Source organism: Camelus dromedarius, chromosome 13 (genome assembly GCF_036321535.1).
Source record: "Camelus dromedarius isolate mCamDro1 chromosome 13, mCamDro1.pat, whole genome shotgun sequence".
Taxonomy (NCBI): Eukaryota; Metazoa; Chordata; class Mammalia; order Artiodactyla; family Camelidae; genus Camelus; species Camelus dromedarius.
This window is the reverse complement of record NC_087448.1, coordinates 29,081,710-29,106,949: the sequence shown is the minus strand read 5'-3', so window position 1 is coordinate 29,106,949 and position 25,240 is coordinate 29,081,710.

Here is a 25,240-nt window from a genome sequence, read left to right as displayed (position 1 = left end):
ACTGGTCATTAGAAAGGGACACGGGCTGGAACATCTTCAGCTACATTCTTCTCACACGTGCCTTTTAGGTTTAACACGACAGTGACAACCAAATCGACTTCATGCCGATTTTTTCAGTTACAGGCATTATAACGTTTCTTCCTCTCCATCCCCTCCATGCCCCCTACCCTTATCCCAGGCCCGGAACTGTCCCCAGTAAGAAACTCAGCATCAGAATATTCACCTTCTAGACTCTGAGTGAGGAACATAATTGACGACGCTACTGTTGATTTCATAGTGCTTTACTTATATGATATCTTTTTGTGATTGAACCTCAAGGCAACCCTGTTTAGGACTCTGTGTAAATGACTTTTACAAATTAAAAAGCAAACAGTCACAGAAGAGTTAACGAGGTGCCCATGACCACACAGCTGACGGTTCTGAGCCTGGCCTGAGTCTCCTGAGGCTTTGGTCCAGGACTCTGGTCTCGAGGAAGGCAGCCAAGTCCCAGAACATCTGCCCAACAGGAGACTGAAGCGGGAAGGAGCTGAGGGTCTCCAAGCCTGGGGTCCTGCTGCTGCTGCTTCTGGGACTCATGGCTTCTCTCCTCCTTCTCAGCCTCACATCTCTATTAAAACTTCCTCCTCCTCTATCCCTGTCTCCTCTCCCTCTCTTAACCCCGACAAAGGACTGAAACTGGCTGTCAGCGCCGGGGCTTGCCACAGTCACAACAGCCTTTGTCAACAAGTTAAGAAGCTACAGGAATCTCCTCTTTGCTGTCTCTACCCTCAGTACATGAGAGCAATCAAATGCATCAGCTGGAAACCCCTGACTGAGAACGAATAAAAGAGCAAATGAATAGGAAAGTTCAAACGCGGTATTTCACTGAAATATCCTGCTGATCCCGATTTAGTCTGCATTTAAGAAAATAATACCCATGCCCAAATAGCCTTTTTCTCCCTGAAGAAGAGGGTTGATATCACACAGACTGTCTACACAGGAGAAGCAATTCAAAGCAGAACTGAAGGTTCCAATTCAATCCGATCGGCCCACGTCATACGTCTGGGGCCGGTCCAGCGGGGCTGAGGATGTGATTTCAAAGCGCCCACATGAATTGTCGGAGGCCCACACAGGCAGGAACTGATACCTCAGGTTTACTCGCATGGGAAGCGAGCACTAAGGTTTTCTGAGTGTCTCCTGTGTGTTAGGCTTTTTATATCAGTTTCTTAATTCACCTTCCCAATAAGCTTATGGGCTAGATTTTAGTATTAGTATCCTCCTTGTAAACAGACGATAAGTCATTTCCTGAAGATTGAAAAGCCCGTAAGTGGAAGATATAAACATTGTGTGCAAATCTGCAGCAAATGGAAATTTTAGGGAGAATCTACCTTTAACTCACCCTTGAGGACTGTGGATTTCTAGGCCTGCCTGGACCTGGGACACAGAGCCAGGATGAAAGGAAATAAGCTAATTAGGCTATCCTACCCTCTCTCACATTCTTGGATGGCTATGGAGATGCTAAGAACACCCCAAGTGCTATTTCTAGGGGAATTTCCATGCAAAGGATGGGCCAGCATTCCCTCTGCAGTGCCTCTCCTCCAGTCCCCCCAAAATAGCCATGGTCCCATGGAGAACGTGGTCCATCTCTTAGCAACCAAGCTGTAAGGCTTATGACAAAGCAAGGCTGGAAGACCAAGGGCCCTTGTCTCTTTCCTCTTGTCTTCCTTCTGATTTTCATCATAGGTAAAGTATTAAAAAAAAAAAAAAAAAAAAAAGACCAGAATCAAGGCTGAAAGACTTTCAAACATGGAAATTAAAAGACATACATACCATGATTTGACATCATTTTTTCTTTTACGAAAAATAAGAAATTGGAAATTCCAGCAGCTTGGCAAAGGATTTCCCACTTGAAGTGGAAAACCACATGTCTGCTGCCCTGGCACCAAACCTTCTCACCCACAGGCAGGGCATCACCTCTGGTCACACAAACAAGTTCAAGGTCCTGTGGGTCAGGCCCGTTGGCCAAGTACCAGGAGACAGGAGATCAGGAGTTTTTGGCGAGACTTGCAGCCTGTGAGCCTCGGGCTCCTGGGTGCTGACACTTCATTCTCTGCCTGCACACAGGCAGTGAGGACTCGGACCCTTTCCAGGATGGTTGTGTAAAAGGGAAAGCTGCTACTCCTCTAAGACCGAGTAGTGACAGGCAACTCCGCTCAGATTGCTGATCAAGACACAGCGCCTGGTGGGGACCACATTTTCCACTAAGATTGCTGGGCTTGTTTACATGTGTTTTATTCTGAGCTACAGTAATCTGTTCACAAGAGACAGAAATCCTGGTAAATCAATCTTTAAAGCCTGTTGACATTTGTCCACTTGGCAGATCATAAAAGCCCCTTGAAAATCACAGGAGTCAATGTGTAAACCGCTTACCAAATTATATGATGTAAACGCCAAGAGAAGGCGTTCTGCAGGATAAGATCACTGAATCGTGACTGCCTTCCGAATGTAACTTTATTTTGGTCTTGGGTAACATGTGAGGTGTTGCCAAGATCAACTGAAAGAGAGACAAAGACATATGAATTCAGCTCTAAAGCTGACTTTCAAGTTCTCTGTCTTCAAAAAAGCTTGGAGATGCTTTGTGAGATGTAGTTTTGCATAAACAATCTTTGCTAACAAAAGTTTTCCTTAAATATCAGTTAAAATTTAGCTAGTTCTCCGTACATGTTTCAGGAAACTAGTGCCAGAAATGATCTTGGAGTTTTGAAAGGAAAAAAAAAAACTAGAATTAGAGAAAACATCATGGGATAAACACACAGATAACAAACACCCTGAAACGACTGGTGGTGATCAGACTGCAAAGGGCTGAGAGTTCAAGATCGCAGCCACCACTTTCCTGAGAATACCTCCAGAGAGATTTCTCAGAAGACCTTAAGAGGAATGCAACAGAATCATTATGCATGAAGCAGTGGTAGGTGCTCCTTGTCTTAGTAACAGGGCGGGTAAATCTCTACTGGCAGCTGTTATGCCTGAATTGAGGATTATCCCAGGCTCTTTGACAAATCAGGTCCAAAGTCTAAAACCATCTTCATATATCAGGGTCATCTCTATAGATTCCACTTTCAATCCTTTGCCTCAATTGCCTAACAATTAATTGCTGGTATTTGAGTCTTCTGTAGAGACAGTGCATTGGCTTCATTACATCTCTCCACTGGTTTACACATTGTGCTAGGTCTTCAGCTAGAGTGAGAACTGAGACCCAAAGAAGACAGAGGGAGAGAGAGGAGAGAGGGGGAGGGGAGGGGACAGGGAGAGAAATGGAAATGGATGCTCCTGTGTGTACTCAGGCAAGGAATTCCCTTAATATTCAGGCATATTACTGTACCCCAATGTTCAGAGCAGCACTATTTACAAGAGCCAAGATGTGGAAGCAATCTAAATGTCCATCGACAGATGAATGGACAAAGAAGATGTGATATATGCAATAGAATATTACTAAGCCATAAGAAAAAGAATGAAACAATGTCATTTGCAGCAACATGGATGGACCTGGAGATGATCATATTAAGAGATAGACAAATGCCACTTCTGTGTGGAATCTAAAAAAACAGCACAGATGAACTGATTTACAAAACGGGAACAGACTCACAGAGATAGAACACAAACTATGGCTACCAAAGGGGAAAGTGGGAAGGGGGATAAATTAGGAGTTTAGGATTAACAGATACACACTACTATATATAAAATAGATAAACAACAAGGACCTACTATATAGCACAGGGAACTATATTCAATATCTTATAACAACCTATAATGGAAAAGAATCTGAAGAAGAATATACATATATATGTGTGTGTGATTAACTGAGTCACTTTGCAGTACACTTGAAACTAACACAATATATTTATATACATATATATATTCAGGCATGCCTCGCATCGACAGTAAAGCTAATTGTAAGGAGTCGTCCCCAGGTCTCCAAGGCAACAAGAAGCCCTTCAGCATGGAGACTTATGGACAGAAGGGATGTGACCTCCTATAAGAGGAGCCTGGGCAGGGTTTCTGACATTATCCAGGGGTCCCACCTCTTTACCAGGGTGATGGCTGTAAATGTACCACTTCCTGGCATCCAGGAAAGGTCTGCTAAGAGTTTGCAAATTCTCCTCCACCAGGCACGTATGACAACACCACAGAATCTTACATTGATAAGAAGGCTTACAGAGGTACCGGTTCAACATCCGGCTGAACGTATACATCTCCCATCCAGTGTCATCACCCAAGTCTCACCCAGCCTGCTCCGACAGAGACAGGGAAAGCCCTGTCCCCAAGGCAGCCCTTTTCATCTTTGGACAGCTCTGACTCTCCCAAATCAATTTTTCTAGGAAAAAAAAAAAAGAACAATGTATTTTCTACCCACTGGCATTAGTCCTATTCCCTCAAGATCCTAAAGGGTAAATGCAATTCCTCTCCTTCCTGAAATACGAAGCAGAAGTCAGGGCTCCAGGGCCAGCTTTCATGTGTGACTTTGGTAGATCTCCCTGCCCCCACATCCTTCTTCACAGTTTAGGATTAAAGACAGTGCCTAGGCTGCATGCAGCTTCCCTGCCTGGGTCCTTGGACTGGGGACTCTGTGACATCCTTAATAGTACTGTATCCCTCTGGATCTTTATGGAGAACAACTCTTCACAGGTTTCTAACATGTCAATTGTGTTACCTCTACTGATGTTTTCAATTTAATCCAAATGATGCATTCCACGTTTCCTCTCTTGATGCCACATACATTTGATGGGTGACAATTAGATGCCAGTTCCACGTTCTATGCTAAGTTCAGGGACATTTAATGTCAATCCAGGTACAATCTCTGTCCTCAAGGAGCTGACTCTCTAGAGAAAAATCTAGATGAGTGAAAAGGCAGGTCTAGTACATCATGGTTGGGAATACATGCGCTCAGAGAAAGAGTTCCAACCCAGTCATAGGTGGTCCTAGAGAATCTGATGTTTGTGAGATCCAAGCAGTGGACAAATAAACGGGGTGACAACAGATTGCCTCCCCAGTGAAGGGAATCACTTTTATGAAAGCCCAGAGCAGGGAGAGACCGTGATGTATCCTGGAATCAATTAGGGCATAAAGTAGATCAGAACAGGTGTTTATCAATAGCATATTACTGCATCTCTTCCTATAAGACATGTCTATGACATTGTGTTCTACACGAAAGACTGTATTATTAAATTGTGAGCATGTCTTAAGTCATTCTTGAATATTAAGGGTTAAAATAAAATTCACACACTTATTCAGAGATCTAAACACTGGAGATTTAAAATAAAAAAAGATAAAATGTTTTTGGCTTTGTGGAGCTCACAGTCCGGGGGAAGCAATATTTTTTTAACTTGCATGTTGTCCAAAGCAACATGATCAAATAGCATTAACAATGGTTATTCAGTTTCATGAAACGTTTTTAAATTGTTTTGAGTAGTTGGGTTACATAGATAGTCTTCTGAGACAGAAGCCCAGAATAGACATCTCCTACACCTCAACGTTCTCTCTCCTCTTAATCAAAAATAGTCATTCCTATCTTTGAATGTTAATTGAATATGTGAATATATTTTGGTTGGTGATCAGCTCAGTGACTGTTCCTTCTGTTGACCCTTGAGAGTTTCTACAGAGCTAAAAAGATAAAGAGTTGAACTGGGTCAGAGGGGAGACTGATGTTTGTAGAGTGTGGACACGCCAAGGAATGGGCGTAAAAAGAAGCTCCCTGTAAGAACATTCTGAAAAGGAAGGAAACCATCACTGGGGTTATTAAATGTTTACCAGGAGAAAAAAAAAGACTATAAAGTAAGGAGGCAAATTTGATTAAGGAAAAATGTTCTGGATTTGACTTCAAACCTCCCCTTACTCCAATTCAAGGGATATTTTCTGGAAATCTTATTTTAAACCAAAGTTTGTCAACTTTGACACCACTGGCATTTGGGCTGGACAATCCTTTGTTGTTGGAGAGGGTGGGAAAGAGAGCTGTCCTGTGTGTGGTAGGACACTTCAGAGCATCCCCAAACTCAACTCACTGCATGCCACTAGCACCCTGAACACACACCAGTTGTGACAAGCAAAAAATGTCTCCAAACACTGCCTAATGTCCCATGGGAAACAAAACTGACCTGTTTCAAGAACCATTGATTTAAACCAATAGGGACAAAGACACAGGACCCTGTCAAAAGAATATGATGAGACAATGGAAAGAATCCTTAAGGCAAAAATTATTGTGACCCCACTATTTGTAGATTATAAATGTTCTCCAAAATTCTTAACCTGAATAATCTTTTGGGTCTGTTTGACACATGCACATATACAAACACACACAAATGTAGTCGATTTTTCTTAACCATCTTTAGATTGTGTTAGTATGAAGAAATAAGTCGTGGGCTCTGTAATATAAAAATTAAATGGATTTCCAAATCAGCTTCCTGGGGTTTCAGAATAACTTCATGTTACCATATCGGTGCTGGGAAAAAAAATGTATCTCATCAAAACTATTCCAGAAGCACCTCATTTTGATGGGAAAGTACTTTGTGATGATTACCTAATAGGCAGCATTTGTGGAAATGCTTTTAATAGACCTTTTTTATCACATGCAAAAGAATTTCAATGCTAGTTCAGTCTCCTGTTTCATTCTGTCATGAATCAATTTGTAGAGACATTTAGAAGTCAATAATCCACTGCAGCTTTGATGACAGGTGATTAATTTCTACATTTTAGAGACATAATAAGATTTAGCAATAAAAAGGCCTTGAAGTAACCTACCAAACAGCTTTAATCTCAGCCTTGGGACTGTTGCTAAATATGAATGCTTGTACACAAATGTGAATGATTTAAGTTAGTAGGTTTTATTGCAGACTCCTTGTGTTTTCGTATTAATCTTGCTTTACAATCAGGCTATCTATACAATCAATTTATGTTGGATATTTTTTTCCAACAGAATACTTGTGGAAGGGAGGAAGGGGCTCACAAATTATTTACACACAAAGGGTTTGTTCTACAAAGAATTCATTTTACATGCTCATTGCTGAGGGGATGACTGATTTTATTGGTGCAACAGGGAAAGAGAAAAAAACAAGTGAAGGTGGCCTTCAAATGATTCAGATGGGGGCTAGTTTTGGGAAAGGGATGGTCATGAATGCTGAGCAATAATAGCTAACACTTCCTTCCAAAAATCAGCTGCTCTCTTCTCCATTATGTCTTTCTTTCCACTTTTTTTATTCTTAAAATGAGCAGAAGCCTGAGAATAGTTTCTAATCCTTATCAAAAGATGTCTATAAATACAAGCACTAATACAAAGAAGGAAGTTAATCTCACCTCCAAGGAAGTTTGTGTTCTCCCGCTGAAGAATGGTAAAGACCCAAATGTGGACATTTGTTTAAAAATAAATATATAAACAAAGATGGATACATTTGATGTTCTACCTAATTGATCACGTCTGACCAATAAATGATCTGTTCTTAGAAAACACTAAGTATTTCTAAGGCAGATGTTCCAAGTTCAGTCAAGTTGTGTCATGCTTGTTAAATCTTGGTAGCTGGAAGTTCTGCTTTGATTCAATGTGGTTTCTTTTAATTTTTTTATTGATTTATAATTATTTTACAATGTTGTGTCAAATTCCAGTGTACAGCACAATTTTTCAGTTATACATGAACATATCTATATATTCATTGTCACATTTTTTTCTCTGTGAGCTACCATAAGATCTTGTATATATTTCCCTGTGCTATACAGTATAATCTTGTTTATCAATTCTACAATTTTGAAATCCTAGTCTATCCCTTCCCACCCCCAACCCCCTTAGGAACCACAAGTTTGTATTCTATGTTTATGAGTCCATTTCTGTTTTGTATTTATGCTTTGTTTGTTTGTTTTTTAGATTCCACATATGAGCAATCTCATATGGTATTTTTCTTTCTCTTTCTGGCTTACTTCACTTAGAATGACATTCTCCAGAGCATCCATGTTGCTGCAAATGGCGTTATGTTGTCGGTTTTTATGGCTGAATAGTATTCCATTGTATAAATATACCACATCTTTATCTAGTCATCTGTTGATGGACATTTAGACTGTTTCCGTGCCTTGGCTATTGTAAATAGTACTGCTATGAACATTGAGGTGCAGGTGTCATTTTGGAGTAGGGTTCCTTCTGGATATATGCCCAGGAGCAGGATTCCTGGGTCATATGGCAAGTCTATTCCTACTCTTTTGAGGAATCTCCAGACTGTTTTCCACAGTGGCTGCACTAAACTGCATTCCCACCAGCAGTGTAGGAGGGTTCAAATTACCCAGGACATATTTCACAGAACTAGAACAAATCATAATCAAATTTATATGGAACCATCAAAGACCCAGAATTGCCAAAGCATTACTGAAGAGAAAGAAAGAGGCTGGAGGAATAACTCTCCCAGACTTCAGACAATACTATAGAGCTACAGTCATCAAGACAGCATGGTATTGGTACAAAAACAGACATATAGACCAATGGAACAGAATAGAGAGCCCAGAAATGAACCCACAAACTTTTGGTCAACTAATCTTTGACAAAGGAGGCAAGAACATACAATGGAATAAAGACAGTCTCTTCAGTAAATGGTGTTGGGAAAACTGGATAGCAGCATGTAAAGCAATGAAGCTAGAACACTCCCTTACACCATACACAAAAATCAACTCAAAATGGATCAAAGACTTAAACATAAGACAAGATACAATAAACCTCCTAGAAGAAAATATAGGCAAAACATTATCTGACATACATCTCAGAAATGTTCTCCTAGAACAGTCTACCCAAGCTATAGATATAAAAGCAAGAATAAACAAATGGGACCTAATGAAACTTACAAGCTTCTGCACAGCAAAGGAAACCATAAGTAAAATAAAATGATTCAATGTGTTTTTGATGTAAATGGAGACTCATTGCTGAAAGTCTTTATGGAAGAAATGTTTTCTTGTTTCTTTTAGGAGGAAATGACTAAGGAAGAGGTAGCTGCTTGACATAAGTATCAAAAAAAAAAAAAAAAAAGAGAGACAGAATACTTCTGGGAAAAATCCAAGAACAGGACATGGAGACAAAGATAAAAGACCATTCAAGACACCACCAACAACCAAAATTCAAACTCACCTCCCATCACTGTGCACTTCCTCTTCCCCCATCATCACAATCAAGAGTTTTCTTTATTATTCTTCTTGTTTTAAAGATGAGACATCTGTTATCTTTAATTCTTTCTTCTTTTTTTATCCAGACTTTGGCATGACTTCCATTAAAGTGATACTTAACAGCTCCTTCTTCTGCAGTCCCTGACTTAACGGTACCAAGCCTTTCTAATGGGGTTATCTCAGTGCCCTCAAGTGGATTTCGCTGCCTCTGCCTTCACCTTGCCCACTCCCTCTGCATCCCCATTGCTGCTGCCAGACTAACCTTCCCACAGGGCTCCTTGCATGCCTGTTTGCCTTTTTTTGTTCATTCACACATTCAAGGAGCAAGCCTGAGCAATTAATACTGCTGGGCATTATGGGGGAGACTGGGATTTTAAAAACACAGAAGACACTGTGTCTTTATTTAAATAGCTCAAAATCTATCCAGAGAGACAAATACAAAAATGACTAGCAGAGTGGTAAGTGCTGTAACAGATCTGGATGTGTGTATTCACAACGTGCAGTAGGTACACAGCTGCAGTTGTTATTAACACCTCCTGAGAAGGCATCAGGGCTGAACCCTGCCAAGTCTTACCAGGAAGAGAAAGGGTATCCAGGCAGAGCAAATGATAAAGTAAACACACTGAGTCATCCTTTCCTTAGGATGGTCAGAATGACAGACCGACTGACAGGATCTTCTCCTGACTTCCTGACTCTCTCTCTCTCTTCTCATCTCTTGCAGATTTCTTAAAAGACTAGTCTCCATTTGCTGCCTTCTCACTGACATCCCAGTCTACCACATCACTGACATTCTTTCTGCCACTTAGAAAATAAGTGACCTCCTGGATGCCAAATCACACCATCCCTTCCCGTCCTTATCTTCCTGGACCACTCTTGCACTTTAAACTTTTGTGTATGCCTTCATTTTAAAAACTCTTTATTTCCATTGGTGCAGCCACTATGGAGAATAGTATGGATATTCCTTAAAAAACTAAAAATAGAGTTACAGTATGATCCAGCAATCCCACTCCTGGGCATATATCTGTAGAAAATTCAAATTTGAAAAAATATATGCATCCCAATGTTCACAGCAGCACTATTTATAATAGCCAAGGCATGGAAGCAACCTAAATGCCCACTAACAGATGAATGGATAAAGATATAGCATATATATAATGGAATACTACTCGGCCATAAAAAAGAATGAAATAATGCCATTTGCAGCAACATGGATGGACCCAAAGATTATCAAATTAATTGAAGTAAGTGAGACAAAGACAAATATTATATATCACTTATATATGGAATCTAAAAATCATGCAAATGAGCTTATTTACAAAACAGAAAGAGACTCATAGACATAGAAAACAAACTTGTGGTTATCAAAGGGGAAAGGTAGAGGAGGGCTACATTAGGAATTTGGGATTAACAGATTCACACTACTAAATATAAAATAGATAAACAACAAGTTTCCACTGCATAGCACAGGGAACTATATTCAGTAACTTAGAATAACCTATAACAAAAAAGGATCTGATAAAGAATATATATGTATAACCAAATCACATTTCTATACACCTGAAACTAATACAACATTATAAATCAACTATATTTCAATTAAAAATAAAACTCTACTTCCTTTGACACATACTCAAATTTTCTTACACACCTTCTCCTGTCTCTTGGGATCCTTTGTGAGTTCGGCTTCTTTCCTTGCCTTTAAAGGTTGAGTTCCTAAAAGATCTCTTTTCATGGTGCACCCCCTTCCTTTGGGGCAGGTCATCATTCTCAGGGTAATCACCAGCACCTTTCTCCCATCAGGCTTCAGCCCAGACCTCCTTTCTGAAGTCAGAATCATGACACCTGACTACCTGTAGAACAGCTCATAATGTTACATCTAACTACCTGTAGAATGTCTGTCAATGGGCCACGACATACTGGTTTTTAAAGGAAAGGCAGAGAAGACACAACAAAGTGAAAAGCATGCTTCATCTAGGTTAATCAGATCCATTAGTCAGAGAGGTGGTCTGTAAAGTGAGAACACACACCCAGGAGTTATACAAGATGTTCCAACTAAAATGAAGGGAGATGGTTCACCAGTACATGAATCTAATAAGTGAGTGTGTGGGATATAAATAATAAGTTTATTGAGAGTGCATAATCAAAGAGAGGTGTGGAGACCACTGAAGTAAAGCAGAGTTCCTATAAAGACAAGGCTGTGAGTTAAGTGTTGTGGGGGATAGTTTTTTCACTCTGTAATTGACAAAATCTTCTCTATTGATAGGTTTTATTTCCTTTGCTCAAGAATCCCAAAAATCAAATTTAAAACCTAAATATGACTGTCATCCTATCCCCATAAAACTTTATTTCTCATTTCAAGATATCCTTTGAGTTCCAGGAACTAAGTTCTAGAGATATCACCAAAATTAACATGAGTATTTGTACCAACACAAAAAGATTGAGATAATTGTCAACTTTCTCTCACTGGTTTTTCAACACTTCTCATTGGCCAAATAGAGAGCTTTAAACACACACAGACACACATGCCCATATGCATGTACATATCTGTTAATCTCTCTTTTGTTTAACTAGGAAAATCTAGCATTTATTGGTTTTTCCTCTGACAGGTTCTAAGTGCTCTTGTATGCATTAACCTACTTAAATTTCAGAAAAACCTAAGGAAATAGATATTACCATCATACCAATTATATACCATACAGAAAACAGAGAAACAGGACATAAGTAATTTGTTCAAGGTTTTTCTGGATTCAGTTCTGTCCACAGGATGTTTCAGCTCTTACACAATTTACAGGCAACGAGAAGAGAGAAGCAATAAGGATGTGAATCTGCATGCACTTAATCCATTTCTCCTTGGAGCTCCAACCTAATATTTACTCCCCACTGCCCTCCGTCCTTGCCCCAAGCTCCTGGGAAGAAAATTTCTTCAATATTCTCCCATATTCAATGATCTTTCTTACTTCCAGCCTATTAGTCAATCTATTCATGTCCCCACTCAAATGCCTTTAATTTTCTCTTCCCTGTACAAAACTTTTCCTTCCCTCAAGCGCAATTTAGGCCCCTGACTCTGAAACTTCTCTAGGCTATTTTTGCAGTTATAATAAATATAACCATTTAATAGGTACTTGTTCTTGAGTTGTTTTCACATGTTCAGTTTTTCCCCATTAGAGTATAATTACCTCAAAGACAGAGAACCATCTCGTGTGTTCTTCATAACTTCCTGGCTGGCGTATATAATGTTATCAGTAGGTACTTATTTGGATGGTTAACTGGATGAAAGACAGTGAGGAGTAATAAAATAAATAGAGACAGCAAGAAATAAAAGATCCTGTACAAGTAAATCTTGAACTTAATGGGAGTTAAAGCATTTTTTAATTTTTTATAATTGACATACAATTAACATAGAACATTGTATGCAGATTAAAGCATTTTTAAAAGCTCATTTCCTATAAATAGAAACAGGACTTTTCCAATAGTTTCAAAGCTTTCATAAAATCATTTTTTATTGTTCCAGCTTATAAAATGAAGCTGATATAAGATGAAAGAATGATGCTAACCTTGATAAGAGCACTATGTGCAAGGTCTCCACTGTGTATTTTGAAGTGTGCTATCTCAGTTAAGTCTTACAACCATCCTACAAAGTCCTACCAACCCACTTTTACAGGTGATGAAACTGAGATTCAGAGAGGTCAGTTAACAATCCCAAAATTAGACAGCTGTCAAATTGGAGGGCTGTACTTCGAACTCAGGTCTAACCGGATCCCCAGCCAATCTCTTTTTACTGGTGGTTCTTTATAAACAATAAGGTGATTATTGCTTCCTTGACTGTTTTATGAAGCAAAGCCAACTCAATGCTTTTCTAAAGATGTGCAAAGAACGTAAGAAAGAACGCAGTTCTTATTCTCTCCTTTGCATATCAACCATAGCCAATCAACATCAGAATCCATTTCCACCTCCAGAAATACCAAGAATCCCCACACTTTCTCTGCATTTATTACTATATATGCTGAGGCCCCATTCTGGAGAGTAAAACTGCCAAATTTTATATACATATACACATATATATTATCTTCATTATATATAATAATTTTATATATAATCTAGCTAATTATACATAATTATATGTAATCTAGACATTTTATGTATATTCATATGTTTATATTCTAGAGATTACCTCCTCAGTGACACATTCTCCAATACCCAACATGCAAGCGTGGGAAAAAGACTTTTGCAGAAATTACTTTAATGAGAGGAGGGCAATGAAAACCACGCTGAGGCAGCTTCCTTCCTGTGAATGTTCAGCTTGAGCCCCACACCTGACTTGTTATCACAGGGTCACAAGATAGGCTGGAAAGAGCACAGACTATACTCTGATAGAGCTGAGTCCAACTTTCGTCTCTGCCACTTATGTGCACCACTGTTTCCTCATCTGTGAAGTGGGGATAATCAGCGGACAGTTGCTATAAAGATTAATCAAGAGAATTTACATGAAGCACCTGGCAAGTAGGTTCAGTAAATATTATTTTCCATCTCCAATGACAGAAACTTTCTCAGTAAAGGATATTCATTCTCAATGTATATGCAATAAGACCACATAAATAAGACAGCCTAATTAGAATTCAGACAAAATCTGACCAAAATATAAATTTTAACTGTTTCTGTAATAGATGAAATGATCAGAGCACATGCAAATATGGTAGAAGTATAAACCAGCAAGAGCTATAAGTTTGTTTACAATGTATGTGAGTCTGTTTCTGTTTTGTAGATGAGTTCATTAGTGTCTGCTTTTTTCTTTTTTTTTAGATATTCAATATCTTTTTTAAAAACTATAAAAGTAAGAAATCCTTAATTTGATAAATATTCAAAGAAAAAATATTGCCTCCAACTTCTTTCCTTCCTCTTCAATTATTTACTTTCAGAGATTTACCATTTGTAGAGGCAACACAGTTAAGGGATAAAGAAAATTATTTAAAAACTGTAATAGACAGTTAAGGGACAAAGAAAATTTAAAAACTGTAATAGCCCTGGTATTTACTCCTTTGTAACTTTTCCTGATTTTTCCATGATCTTAGGTATCAAAAACATATATCAAAGATGGAAACACTGCTGAGACAATAGGACAACTGTTTGCTGTGTTAACCTCAGAGAGCTACTGCAGCACAGTAACATCTGTAATAAAACGATGGCTGCCTGTTTTTTCACCAATGTCAAATCATCATAAAATACTGAGGAGAAGGGGGGAATCAAATCTTGCAGTCCTCGAATTCTGATATGAGGTCTATAACCAGCCCTGTGCAAGACAGGTAGCTTTTACAAGAGGACAAACACACTGTAAGGGAATGAATCAAAGCAAAGGATTAGATAATTGAGGAGGTGACAACACATCAGATAGCGGGTGGCAGAGTGAGGTATGGAACAGGAGTTGCCTGCCCAGTAACACACAAGAAGAGTTATGACATTTATGCATTTTCATTTCTACAGGTGGGAACCTCAAATCATTCCATGGGCTAGCCTCTGAGTACCTCTAATCCAAGCCTGCCAAGGCCCAGTTGATATACTCCTGTATCATCAGAGATGGACCCAACATATTTTCAACAATATTTCTTTGGTCCTAACAAGATACATTTTTAAGTCTAAATAACCTGTAAATTCAAAGCTTATTTTCTACATTTAAGAAATATGCCCACATGGGTTCTATTGTACATGGTCATAGATCCAGGAAATATTATCTGACAACCTACTCTGTGCCAGCTTTGTGCAAGACTATTGTCTTACAATTTCACGTTTAATCCTAACAGCCATGCTCTGCTGTATGTGCTACTATCTTCTTTTAGTAGTCAACAAAATGAGAGAGAGGTTGTGACTTGCCTAAGATGGTATATTTTGGAAGAATGCTTCTCCCCTCTGACATGGCAGATCTGACTGAAGCTGCATTGCTGGAGGATGGCAGGGCTAGAATGGGTTTGCCTTCTGCCTGAGCCTCACATCTTCGAGCCCTAGATGTTTTCTCTCTCCTCCCAGGGCTTTGAATAAGGATCTCACATCCAGAAGTTCTCAGTCACGCCTGTCAGCTTTTGGCAACATTTTTTCCATTTTATTTCAAACAATGGATTTGTCTTTTGTTAAAACAACTGATACAAATGAATTTATTTATAAGACAGAAATAGACTCACAGAAATGGAAAACAAATTTATGGCTACCAAAGGGGAAAAAGGGGGGGGATAAATTAGGAGTTTGAAATTAACAGATATACACTACTGTTTATAAAACAGATAACAAGGACCTACTGTATAGCACAGGGAACTATATTCAATATCTTGTAATAACCTATAATGGAAAAAATCTCAAAAAAAACAAACAAACATTTATAACCAAATCACTTTGCTGTACACCTGAAACTAACACATTATAAATTAACTATACCTCAATTTTTTTTAAAAAAATATAAAATTTGACTATTTTCCTGATTTAATTCATTTGCTATATTTTACAAAATTTTAAGGTTTTCTTTCCTTAGTTTTTAGCAAATGAAAACAGCATATGGCTCAAAGGCCTAAGGATAAGCCAGCAACAAAGGATAATTAGTCCTCAAAATAGATTCTGACCCCTCCTAGCAGATCTCCATTCCAATTTTAAATTATCCTCTTGACCTTAAAGGCGATGCTCTGTGGGAGTGAGACACCTAAAACCACTGCTCCTCATAACTCAGTTGAGTTATGAATTTAAAGTTTCTCACAAAATAGCAATAAATCCAGATCCAAAGACAGTTTGGGAAAGCTTTGGGAAACGTGTTGCTCTCTCATCTCAAGGACTTTTCAGTCCTCGAAGAACTTAATTGTTTAAAATCTAGGGTCTTGAGCTTATGGGACTTTTTGAAATTAGCCAGATGTCTCCAAAAATCTGCATTATAACCTTAGGCAACATCAAGGAAAGGTCACAATCTGGGAAACTCCTTGGTGTGATCTTGATAGAGATTTAATCTAGAAAACAAAATAGCCCAAATTTGTGAAGGGAATCAATATAGGGAGTCATGTTGAATAAGAAGCAAATACTGAAGTGAGTGAGATAAAATTAGCACCCATCCTAACTTCAACCTACCAATAATTCAACCAAAGTCCTTGCATTCATAATTCTCTGGGTGTTTTGTTGCCTCACCTAAAAATGTAGGTTCCTTGACTACATTATTTAGAAACCTCATCTTATGATTTGACTTCAGAATAGCCCAATTAGACTTATCTATCTTGGCTTCAGAATAAAATAATCTAATGTTAAGTTCTCAACTCCTTTCATTCTGAAAGCCGAGCAGAAGCCAGCTGGAGTTAGGATAATTTCACCAAGGTCTTTAGGATGAGGTTGGTCAGATCTCTATTAGGAAAACACTCCTTTCAATAGAACAAACTTCGGATTTTTTTTTTAACAACTGGAGCATGTCTGGGGTTCCAAGGATCCTCTGAGGGGAGGAGGCACTATGATAATAATAGATAAATAATAGATAAAACAGTAATAACCTCTATTCTTCCACTAAGTCCAGGATGCCAGTTTGTTGGTAACCAAGAAGGGAGCCAGTTTTGAGGCCAGGCAATAACTGAGTGGTTCATTCACTAAAATCTCCAGGAACTAGAACAAGAGCTAACACATATTTGATAAATTGGTGAGTAAATGAACAAAGTAATGAATCTGATTCAATCTCTTTGTTTTCCATATAAGACCCATAGAAGCTAAAGAATTTGTCCTGGACAAATGTAGTTTCAACAAAATGAAACTAAAACATAGAATCTCTAAATTTTCTCCTATGTCACATTGTGACTTCTTTGTTTGTAGTTTGTTTTATTTTTAATATTTAGAAAATTTAAGCTTGTATTGAGAAAGATCTAAATCAACTGAGGTGCTGACTTAGCTCAAAATGCCATAGCACAGAGCTTTCCAAATGCATCTAATTATAGAATTTATCTGGTATATTTATTGAAATAAAGGTTCCCAGGCTTCTGATTCCATATGTCTCACCAGGCAAGTCTGGGAAACACTGCCCTACCCAGGTCACTGGAGAGAGGAGGGCTCTCCCTTTGCTCTCCACAAGGACACCCAGTTTCAACCAGAAAGGAGAGGGTGAGGAGGCACTCGTCTCCTGGGATTGGTAATACAAGATGCTTTGTTTATTGCTGGTAAGTCAAAGGACGCTGATGAGAGCAGTGAGGGAGGTGATTTTGAGGGCAAGGAAACACCTGGGAGAGACCGCACTCACCTTCGATTCATTAATTAAATTTGTAGAAAGGCAGCTGCCTGAGAGGTCCTGCAGCTGCACATGTTTCCCTCTACCTTTTTATGACAAAGAAACACATGACCTAAAGGCAGACTGATGTAGTTTTTCTTTTTCCAAAAACTAAGTTTCAACCCCACTGCTAGGATTGGTACTCAGCCACTTATGTGTCCCATATCGCTCACACGGGCAATTTCACTGTAGCTACCGTCAACCAAAAAAGGTGAAAATATAAATATTTGTTGAATGAATGAAGGAAAACTTTCCTCTTTGACCATTAGAACTAATATATGAGAATTTAACTTGATAATCTTTTTCTGGAATCATTGTCATTTCCAGACTAAGCAGACTACAAATGACATTATTATTGATATTAAAAGAAAAAATGGAGGAAGTCAATGATGGACCTTAGCAAGCACACATACAAAAGCCTTAAGGAAAATAAAATGATGAAAGAAAGTAAATTTAAGCATTATCAGTGCAGGCTAGTCACTGAACCAGTGAAGAAGGAGGGTATATAGATCTGCTTAAGAAAGGTTCATGGTTTTTTGTTTGCAGTTTTCATGAACTGATCTAATGTAATCACGGTGAACTGCATGAACACTGTATATAATTGCTGCAGTGCAAGTTGTATGAGGGCAAAGCCAATGTCTCCTTTAGTTACTGTATCCCCAGAGACCAGCACGGGCGTGGCACATGGTAGACACTCAATAAAAATTGGATGGATGGATAAATGGATAAATGACTGGATAGATAAATGAGGGGATGGATGGATCTTGGATGTATACAGTGTGGCCATATACATACCTACAAATATCCTAAGCTGTTTTCATCTTCAGACACCAAGCTGTTCGAAGTCTGAAACCATGGTGAGCTATGGAAGATGGGACCTTCAAGGCAGAGGTCAGTAATCCTCTTCATAAAATCATCAAGACATTAAATGTTGATGGAAGACCACTGTAGTAGTTTACTAGAGCCGCTACAGCAAAGTAACACAACCTGGAGGGCTTAAACAACAGAAATCTGTCATCTCACAATTCTGGAGCCTGGAAGTCTGAGATCAAGCTGTCAGCAGGGTCAGCTCCACCTGACAGCTTATAAGGAAGATATATCCCATGGTTCTCTCCTCTGCTGGCAATCTTTGGCATTTCTTGGCCTGTAGATGTTCATATAGTATTTTCCGTGTGTGTGTGTGTGTGTGTGTGTGTGTGTGTGTGTCTACACTTCTACTTTGATAAGGACACCAATCATATCAGATTAAGACCCACCCTAATGACCTCATTTTAGCTTGATTATCTCTGTAAAGACCTTATCTGAGGTACTGGGGTTGGGGGGATGGGGAGGACTTCAACATATAAATTTGGGGGAGAACACAATTCAACCCATCACAACCAGTGATGAAAAATAAGTGCCACCTAGAATGCTTATTATCTGCAACAAAATAAAACTGAACCATTGTTTAAGCTCTTATTGACAGAGAGACAATATCTCAGTAACAAAGAGATAGTAAAAATTAGTACAAATTACCTATTGTTACTTAACATTTCTAAAACATCATTGACATTCTGTTAATTTAATTTGCTGTCTACTAGTTTAGTGAGCATATTCACTTACTGTTTAAACACAAGGTTCTAGTGTAAAAATATTTGAGTCTCAGTAGATTTCCTTAAACATCAGTTCCCTCTCATCTTCTTTTATATTTAATGATTAAATTCCTCCAATACAGTGTTTTTAAAGACTCTAGCTACCATGATTGGAAGATAAATATCATGTATAGTACTGCATGTATTTTGGAAAGATGTCGATCTAAAATAAATTTGAAGTTCTGATCCTTAAAGAGATGCTGTCCTCAGAAAATTTACTTACCCAAATAGCTTGTTTCTTGACAATGATGAATAACTGAAATTGTGCTATTTAGAGAAGGGGTTTAGCTGGATATACACAAATGATAAAGTTTACCTCATCTTATGTGAGAACAAGCACCTTTATGATGAAAGCAAAGGGTTATTAAAGGACTACTCAACAAAAACTTTTAAAAGCTTAGAGATGTATAAGTCACATCCATGGGGAGTCTGATCAACATTGAGAGGAAAAGATCAAATTCACTGTTATAGTGACAATGATGGTATTTGACACTTTTGCTCTATGGAAGAGGCATCAGACCTATGTTCTGAGTACACTAGACTCAAAAAGGAGGAAATTAGAGGGCTAAATGTTAGGTGATACATTCAGAAAATACAGCGAAAATATAGTTATGATCACACAGGCAAAGATTCTAACTGGGAAAATACACAAAAGACTGAAGAAATTCTGAAAAAATAAAATGTATTTCACTTCCCAACAATTATAACTGATCCTGAAGAAGAAGGAAAATAATTTTTAAATCAACAAGGCTTTGGTATAAAATCAAGAACCCATGTATATTTGAACAAATGATAGAGTTCTGCAGATGATCAGATAAAGAAATACACTAAAGACAGTGTATCTCCTAAATATTAGCAATATTTAATTAGAAATACATAGTTTTTAAATTCTGCTCACAATTGCATCAAAATATATAAAATATCTAGGAATCAATTAAGCACAAACCATACATATCTACATGCAGAAAAATGCAAACTGTTTTTGAGCAAATAAACTAAATAAGCATAGCAAGTTATCAAGATGATTCAATACTGTATAAATGTCAGTTCTTTCTTAAGCTACAAAGTTAAGAATTTTCAATGGAAAACTCCAATAGAATCTTTTGACAAAATAGATCTAGAGTTCATCTGGAAGACTAGTGTGCCCATATAACCAAGAACATTTTTAGAAAGAAAACTGCATGGGGATTTGCCCTGGCAGATATCAACTGTATTTTTGTAAAGCTGTTATGACGCTACAATAATTACATGAGTTCAATGTTCTACAATTGCACCCTCTGACACAATATATGGCCAGCAAAAAAAAAAAAACCTCTTGTAAACTTAGACTGCATTTTCAAATGACAAAGGAAAACCCTGACAAACTAGTTTATCCAAAGAAGGAGATGCTATACGTCGGATTGCTTCTGTGGTAGAAATTTGGCCTGGTGGTGGTGGCTAGGGGAGGATTTCTGATGTTTCTTCCCACTTTAAGACACTATGAAAATGAAATAATGTATGCAGATGACTATGACTCCAAATCTTTTTTTTTTATTTTTCATGAAAAACCTCATATTTTTTCAGAATGCTTTAGGGGTCCCTGTGGCAGGTAAGTGGGAAGAGAAATGGGTGCCTTCAAGTTTACATATCATAAAAATCACTTGGCAGCCGTGTAATGGATTAGAGGTGGGGAACAGGCAGCAGGAAGGCCAACTTGACAGTTATTATAATAGTCTAAGCAAGAGGGTTAATGAAGGAGAGTAGTAGTGAAGGTGGACTGGGCAAAAAAAGGAATCAAGAATTATATAAAAGGTTGGGGTGTGGGGTTTGGCTCAGTGGTAAAGCGCATGCTTAGCATGCATGAGGTCCTGGGTTCAATCCCCAGTACCTCCCTTAACAACAACAAAAAATAATATAGAAGGTAAAATTATCTTCATAATCAATGGCACAGCAGAATAACTATGAGTGAAAGTCCAAGATAATTCACAGATATTCAGTCTTAAGCAATTAGGTATTGAGGAGTAAAGAAGGGTGAGTTTGGAGAGAAAGACAATGAGTTTAATTGCTAGGTCTATTTTTAGAAAAGAATCTATTTTTACATATTTAATGTATCTGATATTTTTGCTTACATATTGGGGTTCACTGTATAACTTTATTTGTAAAAGGATTCTGTTGCTTTTTTTTAAAAAAGATTGAGAATTTCTGGATTTGAATGTAGAGTCTGCATAGTTAGGCCAATTTCCATTTTTAAAAGGGGAAAACTAGGTGCATATAAAGTTACATGATTTTCTGTAATATATTGTACTTGTGCAGTCAAATTGTAACAATTCTACCTAATAAAACTGAAAAAAAAAGTTACCTGATTTTCATCCTTACATGTTCCTAGTCAGTGTCAAATATGAACATTATAGCTCTAAGACTTGTGATCCCAGGCACGTACTCAGATCACTAGACTGCATGTGGTACAGAACACCATGAGCATTAAACTTCTGACCTGGTAAGGACCTGAAAGTTCTCCTAGTCCAACCCTCTGATTGTACAACAGGCTGAGTCCCAGACATCTGTCCCAGGTCGCACAATGAGTATAGTGGTAGAGCCCAGATTAGACTCCAGCAGACTAAAGCCTAATCAAGCCTTTGCTCCACTGCCATATCCTGCCTCATCACTGGATGCCAGATGGGCAGTAGAATTAATAACATTTGATGACACTTTGAAAATAAATTGCATTTTCTATTAACAAAATAGATTAAATATAATATCTTATTCAATCCTTGCAACTCCATGAATTAGGAATAAGATTCCCACTGTACAGATGAAGAAACCAAAGTTTATAGAAAATAAAGCAACTTGCCCAAGTCACATTGCTAGTGTTAAACTTGAACTCAGATCTTGAAGTTATAAGCTCTTTTCCCTAATGCCCTCATTTACATAAGAAATGAAATTAAACACATATATATATACTCTGGGAAAAACAAATGCTAATTTCACACAGGTCGGTTGCAAGTGAAAAATAAACAAATTATACAAGGTTTGTGTATCTTATTAAAATCAGAATTTTAAAAACTGCTTACCTAATACATTTACCTTGACATCATAGATTACCTTTAATACTACCCTTGCCCTGATATATTTGACCTCTAGTCATAGAAAATGAAACACAGCTGGAGAATTGATTTTTAGATCTCTTTATTCAAAGTAAAGGATGAGCCAAAATCAAATTTCAGTATCTCTAATATTTATGCTTGCAAAGACAGTCTAGCAAGTGTCAACATTGGGTGTATATTAGCATTATGGAAGATCAGCAGGTATTGGGTGAAAGCACCATCATCAATGAGAAAGTCCTACATAACAATAAACACAGGTTCATGGTATTGTTTTAAAAATTACTCGGCCCCTTGTTTAGACTGCGGTTATTTTTTAACAGTATTCCTGAAGTTCATTTTTCTGAAATGTAAAAAGCTAATTATTTTTAATGCCAGATTCCAGAGAACTTTCTTGCTGATCACGAATTGAAACAATTGACCAATATGGTAAAAGGATAAAATGGGCGGAAACCAAGAACCCTGGATTCTTGTTCCAGGCAACATGGTAGAGTGATTAAGGGCAAAACTTGACCAGGGACCTGCATTCCAATCCTGACTCTATCACTTGCTAGCTGTGTGCCAGTGGCCCTGTTACTTAACTCCGTGATGCCTCAGTCTCCTTATCTATTAAATGGGGATGATAACTGTACCTACCTCATTGAGTTATCATCAGGATTAAATTAATACTTGGAAAGCACATAAAACAACAAGTAGAAAAAAGTAAATGTTGGAAAATTTCTGTCAATGGAACAAAATGTAGACAAGCCACTTTGTGAACTTAGACAAGTCAGATTTAACTGTCTGATCCTTGATTACTTTTTCTATAATATGAAGTATTACACAACCTTTAACTCTGTTCAAGTCACCCCTTTAGGGGATAATTAGAAGAGGAAACTATGGAATATAAAAAGATAGGTAAACTAGAAGGAAAAAAAGAGTAGAGTCGTTGGAAATTAAATCTTGGGAGACTTCTAGTAGGATCACAAAACCAAAATTACTAAAAAAAAAAAAATCTTGAGAAAGAATAAAGCTGGAAGCATCAGAGTCCCTGATTTCAAACTATATTAGGAAACTTTAGTAATAAAACAGTACTGTATTGGCTTAAATTATAAAAATTACCACTCAAATTATAAAAACAAAATATGAAAATAGAAAAAAATAATTTGGCATCACAACCTACCTCTTTTATTTAAAATGTTTTATTCAAATACTCACAATTTAAAGTTTCATACAGAGTTTTAAAATCAACCAATACAGTGTTCGATGGCAGTTTTAAGTTGGAAGGAAGCAGACTGTTATTAATAACTCAAGGATGGACATAAGATTGCACAGCAATAGAAAGCCAGTCCAATTTATCCTGTCCTTCAGATGTGAAGATGTTTCTGCAGGTGTCATTGCCAGCATGATTGGTACAGCTTAAGTAAACAGAATTACCAACAACTTTGCAGGCTGAATAGATTTTAGTAAACCAAATAAAATTTTAAACTATTTTCAAGGCTACCCATAAACATTGTATCAAATTCATGAAAATGTCTCTGGGGAAAAAAATGATGCTAAGCTCTAATTTTATATGTTCTTTTTTAATCTTTATAAAATTTCTAATGTTTTCTCTTTGTATTTTCCTGCATCACTGTTTTGGTGAAACATGGTAAATGCTACTGAAAAATAATGTATAAAAGAAAATAAAAATCATCCAAAAACCTGCCATTCAGAAATAATCTCTGTTACTACTTTGGAAAATACCATGTCAGACCTCTCTCCAAACATATATACACATATGAATTATGTACATATGGTGTTTCATTCATTATATCATGCCAAATGGTATTCCTTAATATGTTTTTCTTTCAACAATATGCTGTGGTCATCCTTTTAACTCAGTGAATGTGGATCTATATGGTCTGAGGCAAGAGCCATGGTGGGTTCTCGGGAGGGATTCTGGGCTGAACCAGAACAGAGACTAATCCCCTTGCCATGCCAGTAAAAGGTTAAGGGTCGTATCCGTTCTTTCTAGCAAAAAGACTGGAAATTGATATCAGAACTCACTCTATTTCCTTCAGTGTATTTTGTACATTCAGTAGAGCACGTGTGCTATTTTTCAGAATACAGTTTCAGCCAATCTCAACAACTCCAATGATCTTTTTCAAAAATCCTTCAATTTAATTTAAAATTTAATTTCAAAAATTAAAAAACAAATGAAGAGGAAAATCCTGGTCCCCTGAATGGACCAAACTCAGAATAAAGACATATTTCCAAAGGGTATCTGAACAAACTTTTGGAAACCTGGGTCTACTACACCTTGAATTAGGATCTCTTAAGAGTGTGAAACACCTGGAGATGCCTGATGACTTAACATACTCGTCTGTTTTGGTTCAAGCAACATTTGCTTCGCACGAGGCTTCTATACCACGAAAAGAGGAAGTTTCCAGCCACAATATTTAATTAGTACCTAATTAAGAGTGTCAACATGATAAATGATGCTGGTTTGGGCGCCCATGTTTGTACCTGAGTTTGGGTAAACAGTTTCTACTGAGTCTTGGCTGTCTGACAGCTCTCAGCTGCCATTAGCACGACAGAACCTAGCGCTGGTGCCGAGTCTCCTTGGCAAGTATACACTAGTAAACATTCAAAGCAGTTGGAGAAAACCAATCACACCCAGTAAACTACTAAAGAGGAAATACGGGAGTCTGGATAGGACCATATATTCACATGCATATACTCCATATTGAGCCGAAGTTATTACTCCCATCATCTAAAAGAATTCATTAACTCCTTTTACACTTAACTGAGGCACCAGCTATTCCAAGTGTATCTTCAAGAATACCGTTCAGCCAGGTAGAGTCAGTACAACGGCCAAAAGCCAAATATTCATTTGATGCAAGTAAAATCCTTGATGAACTGCAATTACCAAATGACTTGCCTCTGGGGAGCAACCAGCCTTATGCCAAGCCACTGAGGGAATAACCTCACTATATATCGGTGACTATCTGGGATTATGAATCTTTTTTACTACTCGTAAGCAGCTCTTTTAAAAAAGGAAAACTGGGTGACTGAGCTTCCTGGGCTTTGTTACTTACTAACCAATTACATAACCTTAGCATAACCAGTTCATCGTT